This window comes from Hyla sarda, chromosome 9 (genome assembly GCF_029499605.1).
Source record: "Hyla sarda isolate aHylSar1 chromosome 9, aHylSar1.hap1, whole genome shotgun sequence".
In the NCBI taxonomy this organism is placed as follows: domain Eukaryota; kingdom Metazoa; phylum Chordata; class Amphibia; order Anura; family Hylidae; genus Hyla; species Hyla sarda.
The window spans coordinates 97,107,628-97,126,608 of NC_079197.1; the positions used below are offsets into that span (position 1 = coordinate 97,107,628).

At 44.1% G+C, this 18,981-nt stretch overlaps 1 long non-coding RNA gene across 1 annotated transcript; it reads left to right on the top strand.

Moving 5' to 3' along the window:
• Nucleotides 1–14,890: 14,890 nt before the first annotated feature.
• Nucleotides 14,891–17,878, top strand: LOC130291197 (uncharacterized). The gene is made up of 3 exons (XR_008847819.1): nt 14,891–14,952; nt 17,149–17,234; nt 17,811–17,878. It is a non-coding gene; the product is annotated as an uncharacterized LOC130291197 (long non-coding RNA).
• The last annotated feature ends 1,103 nt before the right edge of the window (nt 17,879–18,981 follow it).

The following is an 18,981-nucleotide window of genomic DNA, read 5'->3' on the forward strand; positions in this document are numbered from 1 at the left end:
CTCTTGTTCCAAGGACTGCTTAAAACCGGTTCCCAGTAAACCTTGCCGTGTCCCTGTGCTTCCTCATGTAACCGGTCTCCCTAAGGCCTATATGGACTTTGCGGACGTTTTTTGCAAAAAACAAGCTGAGACTCTACCTCCTCACAGGCCTTATGATTGTCCCATTGACCTCCTCCCGGGCACTACTCCACCCCGGGGCAGAATCTATCCTCTGTCCGTCCCAGAGACTCTTGCCATGTCTGAATACGTCCAAGAAAATTTAAAAAAGGGCTTTATCCGTAAATCCTCCTCTCCTGCCGGAGCCGGATTTTTCTTTGTGTCCAAAAAAGATGGCTCTCTACGTCCTTGCATTGACTACCGCGGTCTTAATAAAATCACGGTTAAGAACCGCTACCCCCTACCCCTCATCTCTGAACTCTTTGATCGTCTCCAAGGTGCCCATATTTTTACCAAACTGGACTTAAGAGGTGCTTATAATCTCATCCGCATCAGAGAGGGGGATGAATGGAAAACGGCATTTAACACCAGAGATGGACACTTTGAGTATCTGGTCATGCCCTTTGGTCTATGCAACGCCCCTGCCGTCTTCCAAGACTTTGTTAATGAAATTTTTCGTGATCTACTATACTCCTGTGTTGTTGTATATCTGGACGATATCCTGATTTTTTCTGCCAATCTTGAAGAACACCGCCAGCATGTCCGTATGGTTCTTCAGAGACTTCGTGATAATCAACTCTATGCCAAAATAGAGAAATGTCTGTTTGAATGCCAATCTCTTCCTTTTCTAGGATACTTGGTCTCTGGCCAGGGACTACAAATGGACCCAGATAAACTCTCTGCCGTCTTAGATTGGCCACGCCCCTCCGGACTCCGTGCCATCCAACGTTTTTTGGGGTTCGCCAATTATTACAGGCAATTTATTCCACATTTTTCTACCATTGTGGCTCCTATTGTGGCTTTAACAAAAAAAAATGCCGATCCCAAGTCTTGGCCTCCTCAAGCGGAAGACGCCTTTAAACGACTCAAGTCTGCCTTTTCTTCGGCTCCCGTGCTCTCCAGACCTGACCCATCTAAACCCTTCCTATTGGAGGTTGATGCCTCCTCAGTGGGAGCTGGAGCTGTCCTTCTACAAAAAAACTCTTCCGGGCATGCTGTTACTTGTGGTTTTTTTTCCAGGACCTTCTCTCCGGCGGAGAGGAACTACTCCATCGGGGATCGAGAGCTTCTAGCCATTAAATTAGCACTTGAGGAATGGAGGCATCTGCTGGAGGGATCAAGATTTCCAGTTATTATTTACACCGATCACAAGAACCTCTCCTACCTCCAGTCTGCCCAACGGCTGAATCCTCGTCAGGCCAGGTGGTCTCTGTTCTTTGCCCGATTTAATTTTGAAATTCACTTTCGGCCTGCTGATAAAAACATTAGGGCCGATGCTCTCTCTCGTTCCTCAGATGCCTCTGAAATTGAACTCTCTCCTCAACACATCATTCCTCCTGACTGCCTGATTTCCACTTCTCCAGCCTCCATCAGGCAAACTCCTCCAGGAAAGACCTTTGTTTCTCCACGCCAACGCCTTGGGATCCTCAAATGGGGTCACTCCTCCCATCTCGCAGGTCATGCGGGCATCAAGAAATCTGTGCAACTCATCTCTCGCTTCTATTGGTGGCCGACTCTAGAGACTGATGTGGTGGACTTTGTGCGAGCCTGCACTATCTGTGCCCGGGATAAGACTCCTCGCCAGAAGCCCGCTGGTTTTCTTCATCCTCTACCTGTCCCCGAACAACCTTGGTCTCTGATTGGTATGGATTTTATTACTGACTTACCCCCATCCCATGGCAACACGGTTATTTGGGTGGTCGTTGATCGATTCTCCAAAATGGCACATTTCATCCCTCTTCCTGGTCTTCCTTCAGCGCCTCAGTTGGCTAAACAATTTTTTGTACACATTTTTCGTCTTCACGGGTTGCCTACACAGATCGTCTCGGATAGAGGCGTCCAATTTGTGTCTAAATTCTGGAGGGCTCTCTGTAAACAACTCAAGATTAAATTAAATTTTTCTTCTGCATACCATCCTCAATCCAATGGACAAGTAGAGAGAATTAACCAGATCTTGGGTGACTATTTACGACATTTTGTTTCCTCCCGCCAGGATGACTGGGCAGATCTTCTACCTTGGGCCGAATTCTCGTATAATTTCAGAATCTCTGAATCTTCCTCCAAATCTCCGTTTTTCGTGGTGTACGGCCGTCACCCTCTTCCCCCCCTCCCTACCCCCTTGCCCTCTGGTCTGCCCGCTGTGGATGAAATTTCTCGTGATCTTTCCACCATATGGAAAGAGACCCAAAATTCTCTCTTACAGGCTTCTTCTCGCATGAAGAGATTCGCAGATAAGAAAAGAAGAGCTCCTCCCATTTTTTCCCCTGGAGACAAGGTATGGCTCTCCGCTAAATATGTCCGTTTCCGTGTCCCGAGCTATAAGTTGGGACCACGCTATCTTGGTCCTTTTAAAGTTTTGTGTCAAATTAATCCTGTCTCTTACAAACTTCTTCTTCCTCCTTCTCTTCGTATCCCTAATGCCTTTCACGTCTCTCTTCTTAAACCTCTCATCCTCAACCGTTTTTCTCCTAAATCTGTTCCTCCCACTCCTGTTTCCGGCTCCTCGGACATCTTCTCTGTTAAAGAGATTTTGGCCTCTAAAAAGGTCAGGGGAAGAACTTTTTTTTTAGTGGATTGGGAGGGTTGTGGTCCAGAAGAGAGGTCCTGGGAACCTGAGGACAATATCCTGGACAAAAGTCTGATCCTCAGGTTCTCAGGCCCCAAGAAGAGGGGGAGACCCAAGGGGGGGGGTACTGTTACGCCGAGCGCTCCGGGTCCCCGCTCCTCCCCGGAGCGCTCGCTACACTTCCCTCACTGCAGCGCCCCGGTCGGTTCCACGGACCCGGGGCGCTGCGTTACCACCTCCGGCCGGGATGCGATTCGCGATGCGGGTAGCGCCCGCTCGCGATGCGCACCCCGGCTCCCGTACCTTACTCGCTCCCCGTCAGTTCTGTCCCGGCGCGCGCGGCCCCGCTCCCTAGGGCGCGCGCGCGCCGGGTCTTTGCGATTTAAAGGGCCACTGCACCGCTGATTGGTGCAGTGGTTCCAATTAGTGTTTACACCTGTGCACTTCCCTATATCACCTCACTTCCCCTTCACTCCCTCGCCGGATCTTGTTGCCCTAGTGCCAGTGAAAGCGTTCCTTGTGTGTTCCTTGCCTGTGATTCCAGACCTTCTGCCGTTGCCCCTGACTACGATCCTTGCTGCCTGCCCCGACCTTCTGCTACGTCCGACCTTGCTTCTGTCTACTCCCTTGTACCGCGCCTATCTTCAGCAGCCAGAGAGGTTGAGCCGTTGCTAGGGGATACGACCTGGTCACTACCGCCGCAGCAAGACCATCCCGCTTTGCGGCGGGCTCTGGTGAAAACCAGTAGTGACTTAGAACCGATCCTCTAGCACGGTCCACGCCAATCCCTCTCTGGCACAGAGGATCCACTACCTGCCAGCCGGCATCGTGACATTCCCTCTGAAAATCAGCTGAAAACAGCAGTTAAAAAATCCTATACGGCTGTTAGAAAATCCCATTATAGTCTATGGGATTTTTCTAATAGCCGTTTTAACCCGTTATAGCCCTTTATTAATAACTGCCATTATTTTGTGATGGAAGATAGTAACGGGAGAAATAGTGCATGCACTATTTCTCCCGTTACTATCTTCCGTCACAAAATAACGGCTGTTATTAATAACGGGCTATAACGGGTTAAAACGGCTATTAGAAAAATCCCATAGACTATAATGGGATTTTCTAATGGACGTATAGGATTTTGTAATTGCCGTTTTACAGCTGATTTTCAGAGAGAACTTCGTACAGATCTTTAAAACTGAGTCATTTTGTAGTGTGAATGGGGCCTTAGGAAAAAATAAATGTGTACATACACAATGGTAAACTATTTGTAGGCAGAATTAAGAAGCAACTAAACAAAAAACAGACATGTTTCCATCTCCATCTTTATCTGTTAAAGTGAGAATAATAAACAACTCAAAATTTCCTAATAATAATTTATTACATTTTCAAATTTAAAAAAATCTGTGGCCAACAGAACCACCCTTCTTTTTTAATACCAGTCATAAACCTTCCAATCATGGAGTCTCCAGTTTTCTGATCTGTTGACCATCAATCTTTTGTGAAGCAGCAACCACAGCCTCCCGGACACTGTTCAGAGAAGTGTACTGTTTTCTTTCACCATAAATCTCCCATTTAAGAAGGGTACATAGGTTTTACTAGGTTTAAGTCAGGTGACAAAGAGGGAAATTCCATTATTTATTTATGTCATTTTTAAGGCCTTTACTTGCTAGCCACAATGAAGCATTGAAGTATTGTCCAGCCTGCATAAAAATCATGGTCTTTATTAAATGTAGACATTTCCCTTTAAAATTGCTAAAATAGAGTGTATTCTAAAAACTGGCAGAAGGTATAAGAGTTGATTTTGAGTCCATCTTCAACACATAAAGATCCAACTAGCTCATCTTTGATCATACCAGCCCATGTCAGTACCTCACCTCCACCATTTTGGCATATGAGTCAAAGTGAAATGTATTGATCCAGCTATGGGATTCTCCATCTGGGCCATCATGAGTCACTCTTATGTCATCAGTCCGTAAAAGCTTTGAAAATGTTTTTTAGCCCTGTCCTGATGTTTCAATTATATGCAGGTTCTGGAATATGACAGCACTGGAGGATAATAGGTTTTAATCAATTCATAGTTGATTCATCTCAAATCTTCAGCAGTTAATTTTGGTCTTTTTTGTCTCAGCAAGTTTATTGCAACCCTGTTGACTATTTGCAACAAAAAGAGAGAAAAAGCTAGTGGCCATGAATTATTGCACACCATCAAACATGATCATATATAATGAATGTTTATTATACACAAATTATCACAAAGACCCAAGAAAACACATATAATTAAAACCATTTAAAACAGAAATGACACATGGGTTAGGGAAAGTGATCCCACCCCCCACCATCATCATAATCACTCCTGATGAAGCTGCTGTAGTGAGCGGCGGAAGGCGTGGAGCGAGTTGTTCCCCCCCCCCCCCCCCGGCCTGTGGTGATATACTCCCTTTATTTTGCTATGTTTGCTACCTGCCCTGCCTGTGTTTGTATCGGCGCCTGCACATTGCTTTAAGGTTTTTTACATTGCACTAGTACACTTTATTGTCTGTTTGGGCATATCTAGTATAGTGGTACTATATTTTCTTTATAAGCTTGCACTTGCACTTTACATCTTTTTTCTCCCTTTTTTTTTTTTTTGCTATAGGCCACGACCTGTGTCATAGCATCAGCTTTGTGCATACAGGCAGGTTTGTGGTTGTTTTTGTGTATTCTAGTATATGTCACGATGCCGGCTGGCAGGAGGTGGATCCTCTGTGCCAGAGAGGGATTGGCGTGGACCGTGCTAGTGGACCGGTTCTAAGTTACTACTGGTGTTCACCAGAGCCCGCCGCAAAGCGGGATGGTCTTGCTGCGGCGGTAGTAACCAGGTCGTATCCACTAGCAACGGCTCAACCTCTCTGACTGCTGAAGATAGGCGCGGTACAAGGGAGTAGACAAAAGCAAGGTCGGACGTAGCAGAAGGTCGGGGCAGGCAGCAAGGATCGTAGTCAGGGGCAACGGCAGGAGGTCTGGAACGCGCGCGCCGGGACAGGACCGAGGGAGAGCGAGTCAGGTACGGAAGCCGGGGTGCGCATCGCGAGCGGGCACCACCCGCATCGCGAATTGCATCCCGGCTGGAGGCGGTATCGCAGCGCACCCGGTCAGTGGATCTGACCGGGGCGCTGCCGTAGCGAGGATGTTGCGAGCGCTCCGGGGAGGAGCGGGGACCCGGAGCGCTCGGCGTAACAGTATATCTTCATACCACATTATTATTGGATCAGGGCCGAGGGGGGTGGGATCACTTTCCCTAACCCATGTGTCATTTCTGTTTTAAATGGTTTTAATTATATGTGTTTTCTTGGGTCTTTGTGATAATTTGTGTATAATAAACATTCATTATATATGATCATGTTTGATGGTGTGCAATAATTCATGGCCACTAGCTTTTTCTCTCTTTTTTCTAGACATTTGAATTAGTGGTCCTTTTTTGCACCCAGGTATTTATTGGCGGTGCCCTTTGTTTTTCTTTCTTGCGACTCTTTGCAACAAAACATTGGATGGTTCTGAGATTATGTCCCAATATCTTAGCAATTTCAAGAATTCCCTCTGAGAGAGTTATTATATTTATTGACTTTTAAAAGTTTTTTAAACAGCTTCCCAATAATTGTGCACACCTTGATATAGATTGTTCATTTCCTAAGAATTCAAGTCTGTACAGCTTGGAATAGGAAATATGTATAAAAATTTCTGAGCCAGATGTTTCTGGCAACGGAAATTCCATTTTTCGTGTCCGCAGAAAGAATGAACCTGTTCATTCTTTCTGTGGACTTCACACGGAATGCATAACTGACTATGAAACGGCGCACTCCGCAGTTTACGGAATGTCCGCACTGAGATTTCTCTTGCAGACATTTCGAAATGTGAACATAGCCTTTAAGACTACAGAACAATCCCTCCCCCAGCCATATGAAGTTGGAATGTTTTTTGCAACTTTTACCACTTGCTCAGTGCACATTTTATAGCAATACAATTAAAGAATAAATAGATTTACAGCAGGGATTAACTCAGTGTTTCCCCACCAGAGTGCCTCCAGCTGTGGCAAAACTACAACTCCCAGCATGCATGGTCTGTCAGTGCATGCTGAGAGTTGTAGTTTTGCAACAGCTGGAAGTTTGTGCACCCTCCCTCCCCCTGGCCCCCTCCCCCCATGTGAATGTACAGGATAAATTCACACAGGCGAGGGTTTGAAGTGAGTTTCCCACTGCAAGTTTGAGCTGTGGCAAATTTTCTGCAGCAGTTCAAACTCCCAGCGGGAAACTTGCTGTAAACCCTCGCCCATGTCAATGTACCCTAAAACATTACACTACACTACACTTACACAAAATAAAGGGTGAAACACTACATATAAACACTAGAGAAGGGTGAATCAAAGCTTGACAAAGTCGAAAAAACACCCACAGGTGACCCCAATTTGGAAACTACACCCTTCAAGCAATGTAACAAGGGGTACAGAAATCCTTAACACCCCACAGTTGGACGTGAAAATTATTATAATTTTTTTCACAAAAATTCTGGTGTTACCCCACATTTTTCATTTTCACAAAAGGTAATAGGAAAAAAGTCCCCCAACATTTGTAACCCCATTTCTCTCCAGTAAGGAAATACCCCATATGTGAATGTAAAGTGCTCAGCGGGCACACTACAATGCTCAAAAGAGAAGTAGCAAAATCGTTTTTTTTTAGAGAGAGAATTTGGCTGGAATTGAAGGCCATGTGCATTTACAAAGCTTCCATGCTACCAGAACAGTGGGCCCCCCACATGTGACCCCATTTTGGAAACTACACCCTTCACGGAATGTAACAAGGGGTATAGTGAGCATTTACATCCCACAGGTGTCTGATAGATCTTTGGAACATTGGTCCGTGAAAATGAAAAATAAAATTTTTCATTTGCACAGCCCACTGTTCCAAAAATCTGTCAAATGCCAGTGGGGTGTAAATGCTCACTGCACCCCTTATTACATTCCGTGAGGGGTATAGTTTCTGAAATGGGGTCACATGTGGGGGGGGGGTCCACTGTTTTGGTAGCATTGGGGCTTTGTAAACGCAAATGGCCTCCAACTTTCATTCCAATCAACTGGGGTGCAGTTTTTTTTTTTAATAATTGGGTCCATTATGGGGGATTTTGAACATAACGACAAAATTCTGATTTTGAAATTTTAGTGAAAAATTGGAAAATTGCTGCTATACTTTGAAGCCTCCAAATGTCTTCAAGAAGTAAAAGCATGTCAACTTTGTAATGCCAACATAAAGATATATTCTATATTTGAATCAATATATCATTTATTTGGCATGTCCATTTTCCTTACAAGCAGAGAGCTTCAAAGTTAGAAAAATGTTCACATTTTTCATGAAATTTGGGAATTTTTCACCAAGAAATGATGCAAGTATCAACGAAAATTTACCCCTTACATAAAGTAGAATATGTTACGAATAAAAAATCTCGGTTTCAAATTCATAAGAAAAAGCATCTCAGAGGTATTAATGCATAAAGTGACAGAGGTCAGATTTACAAAACATGCTCTCGTCCTTAGGGTCAAAATGGGCTCCGTCCCCAAGAGGTTAAATAAATGTCCCAAAAACGTCTGGTTTGGAAATTGTATATTAGCATCAAATGAAAATTGTTTGAATAAACAAAAAAGCAGACAAAATGGTAACATTTTTAGTTATTTTTGCATGATCTTTTTTTGTTTTGTTTTGATCAGTATAACTACTAGCACACATGGAAACTCCCTCTCATATACAGCAATATATTAGTTTGAAAAATATTGTGGTAAACACAATGGGGGACATTTATCAATGTTTGCTTATATATTCCTGTTTTTTAGTTATTTTTTTCTTAAAATTTTTTTGCTTATGTGCGACATATTTATCAACTGGTTTCAGACTGTTGATACATTTCTTTCACAAAAGCAATTTATTTTTATTTTTTATGCTTTGGTAGTGGCTTTTTCTGCTCCATGTCTCAGCTGGAGTAAATTTAGTAGGTTTTTCTGTGTAATGCAACTTTTTTGCGACTTTTGCACTTGATAAATCTCTGACCACTGCAAGTCAAAAATCACTTTTTGCTTTGGTAAGCAAGATTTTTATTTTTTGCTTAGGACACTGCACAATCAAAAAGTCGCAGAAAAAAGAGATTTTAAGCAAAAAAAATCTACTAAATGCTTTGGTAAATCTCCCCCCATTGTAATTTTCTTTCCTATAATATAGAAGATGATGTCATGTAAGGGAACACAAGTGATAATCCGACACACTTAATAACACTATAAAGGGATCTATAGGGATTGGTTAATCACTTTGTTGGTGAAATCACAGATGCCATATGGGATATTAGGATTGGAGGGTGAGGCATCTGTCAAGCCACATTCCTGACTGGTAAGATATGAGTTTATGTGGAATAATAAACATATGCGTCATGCACACATACAATGATATTAGGATAAAAGATAATAGTGGGCATCATTTCAGATGTGATGGTACTAAAGGCTAGACATCTATGATTATAACATTGATGTTTGCCATATGGTACCAGTGGCATTGCTTTATCTCTTATCCTTATTCTTTAATTGCTGTTTACACAGTTTCGATATTACACCAACTGCTAAACAATCAAAACAAACCATAAAGAGAAACATGAACAGATAAAAAGGTTGGTGTGATGAAACAGTTAAGTGAGATTTGCACACTTTATCCCAATTCCTCCTGTGCAATATTTCATTTCCATTCTGGAAAGTTATATTAATGCTTGCCTATGGGGATGTGTGTAATGACACCATCTGACTCTTATCATAATTTCATTCGAGCTCATATTGCTTTTACATTTATCCCTATTTGCCATCCTGGCACATAACTGCCAACAGCAGACTGAAATTTTACCTAAATGAGAGTATCTCAGCTATGTGAAAGCACATTTCTCTGTACCATTTGCTTAATAGTACACTGTATATTGCTAGGTAAAGTGCTCAGCATCCTATGGATAAGTTACTAGCATGCAGCTTGTTAAAAGTTTCAAGGGCATGATAACAGCAGTGTGTGCATGGCAAAATACCTTATTGCCTGTATAAAATGACTTGACGGGACTGGCAAGAAAAAACCTACAGATCACATTCTCTCTACAAGAAATTCATGTTTGATTAGCTAATATAAACTCAGTGGCTTACAGCAAGCAAAACGGTTTCCTGTGTCTGGTCTACTTTAACTCTTTAACACTCCATGTTGTATCTGAAAATTGACATAAATCTACGAAATAGTAATGCACAGTTACTGGAGTTGTACCCACTTATTCCCTTGACTTTATTGTGTAGCTGTCAACAAGCTCTAACACCAGTATCAGAGATAGGGCCTAATAGGATGCCTGTTGACATTTCGCTGACAGGCATAATATACTGCAATACAGAACTATTGCAGTATATTATTTTAACCTGCAGTGGGACAACGAAAAAGTCAAAGAATGATATATAAAAAAATAAAAAAAATTCTTACTAAAATGCTTTAATACCTTAAACAATAAGAAGAAATAAAAAGCACTGACCTAAACTATTAAATAATAACAATACTTTACCCACAGGGTGAATACCATGAATAAGAATAAAATAGCCAGAATTGCTGTTTTCTTTTCATCCTAATGTCTCTCAAAAACAGAATATAAAATTACCAAAGACTGACCCCAAATGGTAGCAATGAAAATATTAACTTATTCGGAAAAAAAACAAGCCTGAAGACATCCAGAACCCCAATGCCTAAAGCTTTGGCTTCAGAAGGTGGAAGACATCTATCGCATGTAAAACCAGTCTGCACAGTAATGTAACTATCAGTAACATTTCCTCCTGAAATGGTTCTACTTGGTCACTACGACAAATACAGCATTGTATCCACCCCACCTGCCCTCTCCCCCCGCCCTCCCATCCTACTCTCTTCTCTATGCAACATCTTTCCTCATGACTTTCTTCTTTTTCCCTATCCTCTCCTCCATCAGACCTTTTGGAAGACGAGCTCCACGTTCTATAATTAAGCCCATCTTCTGCTGTAGCATGTTGCCGATCAAGAGATCGGTGGAGGTCTCTGTACTGAGACCCTGGACAATCAAAACTCTTGGCATGTCTGTGTGATGTTAAAAGCTTTTTAAAAAAAAAAAAATAGCAGTAATGTTCATCTGTCCTCTCCTTTTGATGATTGCTTAGCGTTTGTTCTCTCTTTTAGGGTTCCTTATGTTGGGACTATGTTACTGGTCTCTCATAGATATTTGTATTATTGTAAAATACAATAAAATTAGAATATAAAAACAAACAAAATACTGCTCATAGTGACACATCGAACATTAAAGCAAAGTGTTATCAGTATAAAGCACCCAAAACATGATGGCATTGGCACAGATTTGGCTCAGATAGAGAACATGAGGAAAGAGATTTTGATCATGAGATATAATTGGCTAAAGCAATGGACAAGTAATAGACTCCAACAATATAATATAAACAATATTGATGTCCAGCAGCAGAATACAAAGTAAACTTTTTGCACATTAAACCCAAGGAGTTGCACAAGTAAATATATGTATATATATATATATATTAGGGATGCACCAATATATCGGCGGCCGATACATATCGGCCGAAAATAGCTATTTCGCTATTAATGCTGAAACACCAAAAAATGTGCCGATAATGACCACCTCCCCTGCCCGCCCACAGCACAAGTTACAAACACTGCCAGTGGCACTCGTGGGGGGTGCAGGGGGGGCCGGCCGCAACATCTGGGGATCTGGGGGGGGGGGTGTTGCGCTCTCCGGGATAGGATTAGGAATACTTCTTTTTATGTGCCCGGGCCGGCTCCCGTGTGTGGCTGCAGGGGGGGGCCGACCTGAGCATATAAAAACTAATACTGTATACTAAAAACCAGGGGGCCTCCAGCTGTTGTGAAACTACAACTCCCAGCATGCTCGGACCGGCAAAGTCTGTCCGGGCATGCTGGGAGTTGTAGTTTCACAACAGCTGGAGGCCCCCTGGTTTTTAGTACACAGTATTAGTTTTTATATGCTCTGGTCGGCCCCCGCCTGCAGCCAAACACGGGAGCCGGCCCGGGCACATAAAAAGAAGTATTCCTAATCCTATCCTGGACATCCCTGTGTCCCGAAAAATCTTTTCGGGACATAAGGTTATCCGGCGGTCACTCACCATTCCCCGGCGTCCTCCTGCGATCCTCCCGCGATCCTCCTTCAAGCCTTCGCTTCTCCGCCTCTATGGTCGTACGCACGGGACGTCACTGACGCCCCGTGCGTACAACCATAGAGACGCAGGAGGACCGCAGGATCGTCGCAGGAGAACGCACGCCGGCCGGGGCCTGGTGAGTGACAGCGTCATCTTCTTCAGTGTTCCGGTCACCGCTCCTCCGGTCCCGGCACCTACTGCTATGGTCCATAGGCCATAGCAGTAGATGTGACCCGGGCCGGAGGAGCGGTGACCGGAACACTGTGGGGGCAGCACACAGACATACAGCCTCCAGCCATACACTGTATATGGCTGGAAGCTGTATGTCTGTGGGGTGGGGGAACTGCTGACCTAATGTGGGGGGGAGCTGCCTACAAATGTGGGGGGAGCTGCCTAATATTGTGGGGGGGGGGGAGCTGCCTAATATTGTTGGGGGGAGCTGCCTGATATTGTGGGGGGGAGCTGCCTAATATTGTGGGGGGGGAGCTGCCTGATATTGTGGGGGGGGGGAGCTGCCTGATATTGTGGGGGGGGGAGCTGCCTAATATTGTTGGGGGAGCTGCCTGATATTGTGGGGGGGGGGGCTGCCTGATATTGTGGGGGGGGGAGCTGCCTGATATTGTGGAGGGGGGGAGCTGCCTAATATTGTTGGGGGGAGCTGCCTGATATTGTGGGGGGAGCTGCCTAATATTGTGGGGGGAGCTGCTGCCTAATATTGTGGGGGGAGCTGCCTAATATTGTTGGGGGGTGCTGCCTAATATTGTTGGGGGGAGCTGCCTAATATTGTTGGGGGAGCTGCCTGATATTGTGGGGGGGAGCTGCCTAATATTGTGGGGGGGAGCTGCCTACAAATGTGGGGGGAGCTGCCTAATATTGTGGGGGAACTGCCTACTATTGTGGGGAACCTGCCTACTATTGTGGGGGAACTGCTGACCTAATGTGGGGGGGAGCTGCCTACAAATGTGGGGGGAGCTGCCTAATATTGTTGGGGGGAGCTGCCTAATATTGTGTGGGAACTGCCTACTATTGTTGGGGGGAGCTGCCTACTATTGTGGGGAACCTGCCTACTATTGTGGGGAACCTGCCTACTATTGTGGGGAACCTGCCTACTATTGTGGGGGAGCTGCCTACTATTGTGGGGGAAATGCTGACCTAATGTGGGGGAGCTGCCTACTATTGTGAGGAACCTGCCTACTATTGTGGGGGAACTGCTGACCTAATGTGGGGGGGAGCTGCCTAAAAATGTGGGGGGAGCTGCCTAATATTGTTGGGGGGAGCTGCCTAATATTGTGTGGGAACTGCCTACTATTGTCGGGGGGAGCTGCCTACTATTGTGGGGAACCTGCCTACTATTGTGGGGAACCTGCCTACTATTGTGGGGGAGCTGCCTACTATTGTGGGGGAAATGCTGACCTAATTTGGGAACCTGCCTACTGTTGTGGGGGAGCTGCCTACTATTGTGGGGGAGCTGCCTACTATAGTGGGGGAGCTGCCTACTATTGTGGGGGAGCTGCCTACTATAGTGGGGGAGCTGCCTACTATTGTGGGGGAGCTGCCTACTATTGTGGGGGAGCTGTCTACTATTGTGGGAGAGCTGCCTACTATTGTGGGGGAGCTGCCTACTATTGTGGGGGAGCTGCCTACTAATGTGGGGGAACTCCCGACCTAATGTGGGGGAGCTGGCAATCTAATGTGGGGGAATCTAATCTAATGAGCGGAGCGCTGCATTTTACCAGAAGACAGGGAGAAGTCATTTTCGGTATCGGTATCGGTTTCGGCCGGACATTTTTTTTTATTTCGGTTTCGTTTCGGTTCTGAAATTTCCATTTCGGTGCACCTCTAATATATATATATATATATATATATATATATATATATACACTAATAATTATAAATATATATATATATAATGCTATAAAAGGTATTGGGGAAGAGGACTGTGGCTTTGGGCTAATGAAATAGGAAGCGTTGAGGCTGAGCTTTGGTACCTGATGGTCCTGAACTGCATTTTTTGCCATGCTAACAAGAATGCACATTCTCTACTGGGGTCACTGGAAACTGGAATTGCCTAGCAATGCACAGTAGCAGCCTCCTGAACTTCAGACGTTCCATCAGTGTGCTGCTTTTGCCCTGTTGTTGAAGGGCTGACAGTACTAGAGGCCTAACAAAAGTCACACTGTATAATGACCTGAAGATTACCTTCAAGACAACATTCAACATCATTCTAGGAGCTCCTGTTAGACATAAAATACAACTAGACAGAGTCAATAGAACACTAAGATCTGAGGGAGCACCAACACAATCACAAGCGAAAATAATGGCTAAAGTACGTTTACAACATGCAATTGATTTTAATGAAGCTCCCCTCGAACTTCTGTCTGATGTCTCCCATATTATACTACAAAAAAGGAGACAATTTCATTCTCTACTACAATCGCTACATGAACATGAAATAATTTACAGGTAGGGGTTTCTGTTCAGTCTAACAGCCAGACACAATGGAAGATCAGCAACACTGCTTACAACCAAGACATCTTAACATTTTGTGAAACCATGGAAATCCCAATCCAAAAATTACTGGGAACTTCCACCTCCTCCATTATCTCCACCACCAGTCTGGACCAAAGTTCAGGCCCAGAAGGAAGGAACGCCACCGTCACCCACTCCTGTCTGTCGTTGAGACGAACCTTGCAACTTCAAAGCTTGAGGTCCCTTGGAACTCTCTTTACTTGATTCCTTTTTCCTTTTCTCAAGAACTAACAACCCTAGTTTATTTAACGTAAATATAACCAAACAGGGCTTTTAGCAGGGGTTTATACTTAATAAATCTTTACAATGATATTGCATAATGACATTATATGGTATATATACATACTAAATATCTGAATTTCGAATCAGAGGATGCTAATGTTACAAAATGTTTCCTTTTTTTGTAGAATTATACATTAAAAGAACAGTTCATTCCCCAAATGATTTTGTCCACCCATTGAGGAACTAGGTAAGAGCCCTTACTTCTAACTCTGATAGTATAAGTGTTTACTGTAATTTCTCATTGTTTCTTCCCTTGATTTGTACATTATTTACCATCTAAAATGTTTTGTTTTTAATTTCTACCCAAATAGTCTCCTTCTTTGTTCCTGTAGACCTGTCAAGGAATGTGATACATTCTGGTGGAAATTTTCCTCTCCACATTTCCTGATTCATTGCAAAGTCATAAGTAATGTGATTGGACTTTAAAGCATACTTCCCAGCAACAAACTACCTATAATAACCTACATACACTGATTAAAGCTCCCTGGTTAGAAAACACTGGTCGGCGACTGGACTCTGCTACAATAGCAGGGTGCTCACTTGGCGATAGAAGAAAAATGAATTTTCATATTAAAAGCTGGACATTGGGCGGCATAAAGAGGAGACATGGAAGCTTCTCAAGCCAGCTCTCCCGCCTCCCCACCCCCATATGTTTAATAAACAGTTATATTTATTGAATGGTGACACAGCAATCCAGAGTACCATGAATATGCAAATATAATATGTCTCTTAAATATAGACTGTTGTGCCTTTAAATATGATATCATCACATATTTGTCCCGTGGTAACACACAAAAACTGCAAAAACACCTATCATGGTAATGCACTTGAATCAATAGCGCTAACCCATAGGGTTGAGCGGCATAGGCTATATTCAAATTTGCGATATTTCACGAATATATGGACAAATATTCGTCATATATTCGCTAAATTTGCATATTCGTAATATTCGCGTTTCATTTTCGCATATGCGAAAATTCGCTTATGTGAAAATTAACATATGCGAAAATTTGCATATACAAAAATTAGCATAAGCGAAAATTCGCATATGTGAAAATTTGCACGCCAGTCTCACACAGTAGTATTAGAGCCTTCTTTACACCACACAAGCTGGAAGCAGAGATGGATGATTACTGTGATGTGTACTGTGGAAAAAAAGGGATATTCTTAATTACGAATATATAGTGCTATATTCGTGAATATTCGCGAATTCGTGAATATGCGATATTCGCGAATTAAATTCGCATTGCGAATATTCGCGAGCAGCACTAGTGCTAAACTATATAATAAAGAGGGGCAAGTAGTGTAAAACAAAAACAAAGCCACGCTGCTCTTCAACATCAGAAAAGGGACTCATTGCACCTGATGTTACTTCCATCAGTTACTTCCTACAGTTGGTTAAACAAATGCATCTTGAATACATACAGTAGCTAGGTAGATGGATGGATGGTTAGTCCAATGATAATGTTCTCAACCCCACCTCGACCATGCATGTCAGTAGAAAACCCTCGTATCTGTGTCTAAATCATGATGTCGAATTGCCCAAAGATAAGGTAACACTATGTTTTGGAATCAGAGGGGGGAGATGTGGTGTACAGATGAATTGTTACACTATGCGCCTTAGCTCCTTATGGTGTCCATGAGAAACTTAGCTTCTCTTCATTTTTGTAAATAATTGGCATTCTTTTATTTTTTTTAAATGTTGTTTTTCCTTCACAATGTATGTTATTGCATGTTTCTATCTTTAATCATATAAATTTTGCATGCCCACGTTAGGTTGAGCACTCACGTGGTTGGTTACTAGGTTACCCGATACGGTACCGGCTGCTCCGCTCCGCAATTTCTACATGTCATTGTATGTACTATTGCTCGTATATGTGGTACACATTGGGGGGGCTAGTCACATATATAACGGCACCCTAGAAAGACTAGGTTCTCAGCACACCCCCCCCCCCCCCCTTACATAGCGCCGGCACATTTTATCCCTGCCAATCTGAAAAAAGAAATTTTAGATGGTAAGGTCGTTAACCTCGCATCTCTGATAATTGCCGCTCAGGATGTCACGGAAAATAAGACTATAACTTGTGGAGAGGTATCTGTGATCTTGAAGGCAAAATACATCAGGTTAAACCGTAAACTGACACTAGCCGAGTTCAGTATGGCATTTGCAATTTATCGGGATTTCATTTGTTCAGTCAAGCCGGATAAGAGGGAGGAGCTTGACATGTATCTTTACAAGGTCACTGAGTTTGCATGGGGTATGGGGGAACAGTATTTTATCATAAATCGTTCTCGGCAAAAGCAGCTGCCGCATTAGCACAGTATAATTATGTCATCAATTGGGCGGTGGTTGACACAGAATTTTTTTTAAATCATTTTGCAGGTCTAAAAGCTCCAGTGTGTGCCAGATGCCAGTCTATCGCCCATACAACAGATTGCTGTAGCTCAGTGAACAGTGCATCGGAAGAGGTACTTATGGGTACATCTGCTTCCACCTTGGTAGCCAGGAATCAGAAAATGTTGGGTCAAGTGGATAAATTGGCCAGACCTGTAAAATATCTGGAGAAGTCCCAGATTTTTAATAACTATAATTACAACTCTTGCAATTACAATCAGTGCAGGTTATTGCACGTATGTGCTGTCTGTTTCCGAGCCCACCCCAGGTCACTTGCCCACAAAGGAACAAACAGGCATGACTAGCGGTGGTGAAGGTAGAGTATCTGGAGGACTTTCTGGCCCCCAGAAGTCACTAGTCTTTCAGGTTTTCATAGGAACTCAGCTTTGTTCGAGTTGTACCCCATAGTGGCTGCTGCGAGTATATGGGGTAATAGATGGTCCAGGTGCACAGTGTTGTTTGTATCTGACAATCTAGCTACAGTCAACATATTACTGAAAGGTAGATCATCGTCATCAGTCGTCATGTCATTGCTCAGGAGATGGGTCTGGCTATCCTTGTGTTTTAATTTCTGGTTCACCCACATTGAGGGTGTTAGAAATTCAGCTGCAGACGCATTGTCCAGACTAAATTTTCCGCTCTTCTTTCAGATAATTCCCGAAGCAGATCCAGCAGGGTGTCCAGTTCCAGCATTTCAGGAGTTAATAATGGATTAGAGGGTTTTCTGTTTGTAGCCAATAAGTTCATTGTCAACTCTCTATCGCCAAATACACAAAAAGTGTACAATACCGCCTGGAATACATTTTCCTCATTTTGCCAAACCCATCCGTCAGCAGTACATCATTCTGTCTCATTCCTATTAGCCTTGATCGGATTTTGCCACTCCACCCTATACTTGGCACACAACACCATGAAGATTTATTTATCCGGCATACAGCACTTAATTTCACACACTCACCCACACAAAGCATCTCTATTTTCTTCCCTTGCGATCAGGGCAGCTTTAAAAGGGGTGTCGATAGGCGCATGCGCGCAGCTCACTGGTGAAGACGTGCTCCATGTGAGCTCCGTGCCACCTGCCGTGATTAAGCCTCATTAAGCGCTGTTAATTCAGCTCCCCAGCAGTGATTACCTCAGAATACCCTCCTAAGATGTCCAAGCAGCAGCAGCCTTCACCTGGGCCCGCGACCCAGTCGCTTTCACAGACCATTCCGGACATGTTCCGTTCTGGGCCGAGGACCAAGATGGCGCTGGCAACTCCTGGCGCGCTTCTCCAGGACACCCAGGAGGAGGAGGACATTACTGACACTCCTACCCTGGTCGCACAGGCTGACCCGCCGGACCAGAGCGACCTATTCCGCAACATCCAGGCCATGTTTAAGGCCGAGCTGGCCTCAGCGATAGCTGAATTTACCAGGCAAGTGGGAGAGTTGGGCCACAGAGTTGCGGACCTGGAGGTCCGAGCGGACGAGATTGCTGACGCGGTGGAGGCTGACCGCACCTCCATTGCCGAACATTCTGAGAGACTGGACCTCCTGGAACTTAAGATTGAGGACCTGGAGAACAGGTCCAGAAGGGCCAATATACGCATCAGAGGCTTACCTGAGTCGTTCACTGATCTACCCGGTCCGGTGACTGCACTGTTTCAGGCTCTCCTACCTCAGGCGGACACATCACTCCTGCGGATGGACAGGATCCACAGAGCTCTGACTAAGCCTAAAAACGCAGAGGTACCCAGAGATGTTGTGCTTCGACTCCATTACCCTGAGGCGAGGGATCGCATACTTCAAGCTGCTAGGAACGTGTCTCTGCTACCGGGCA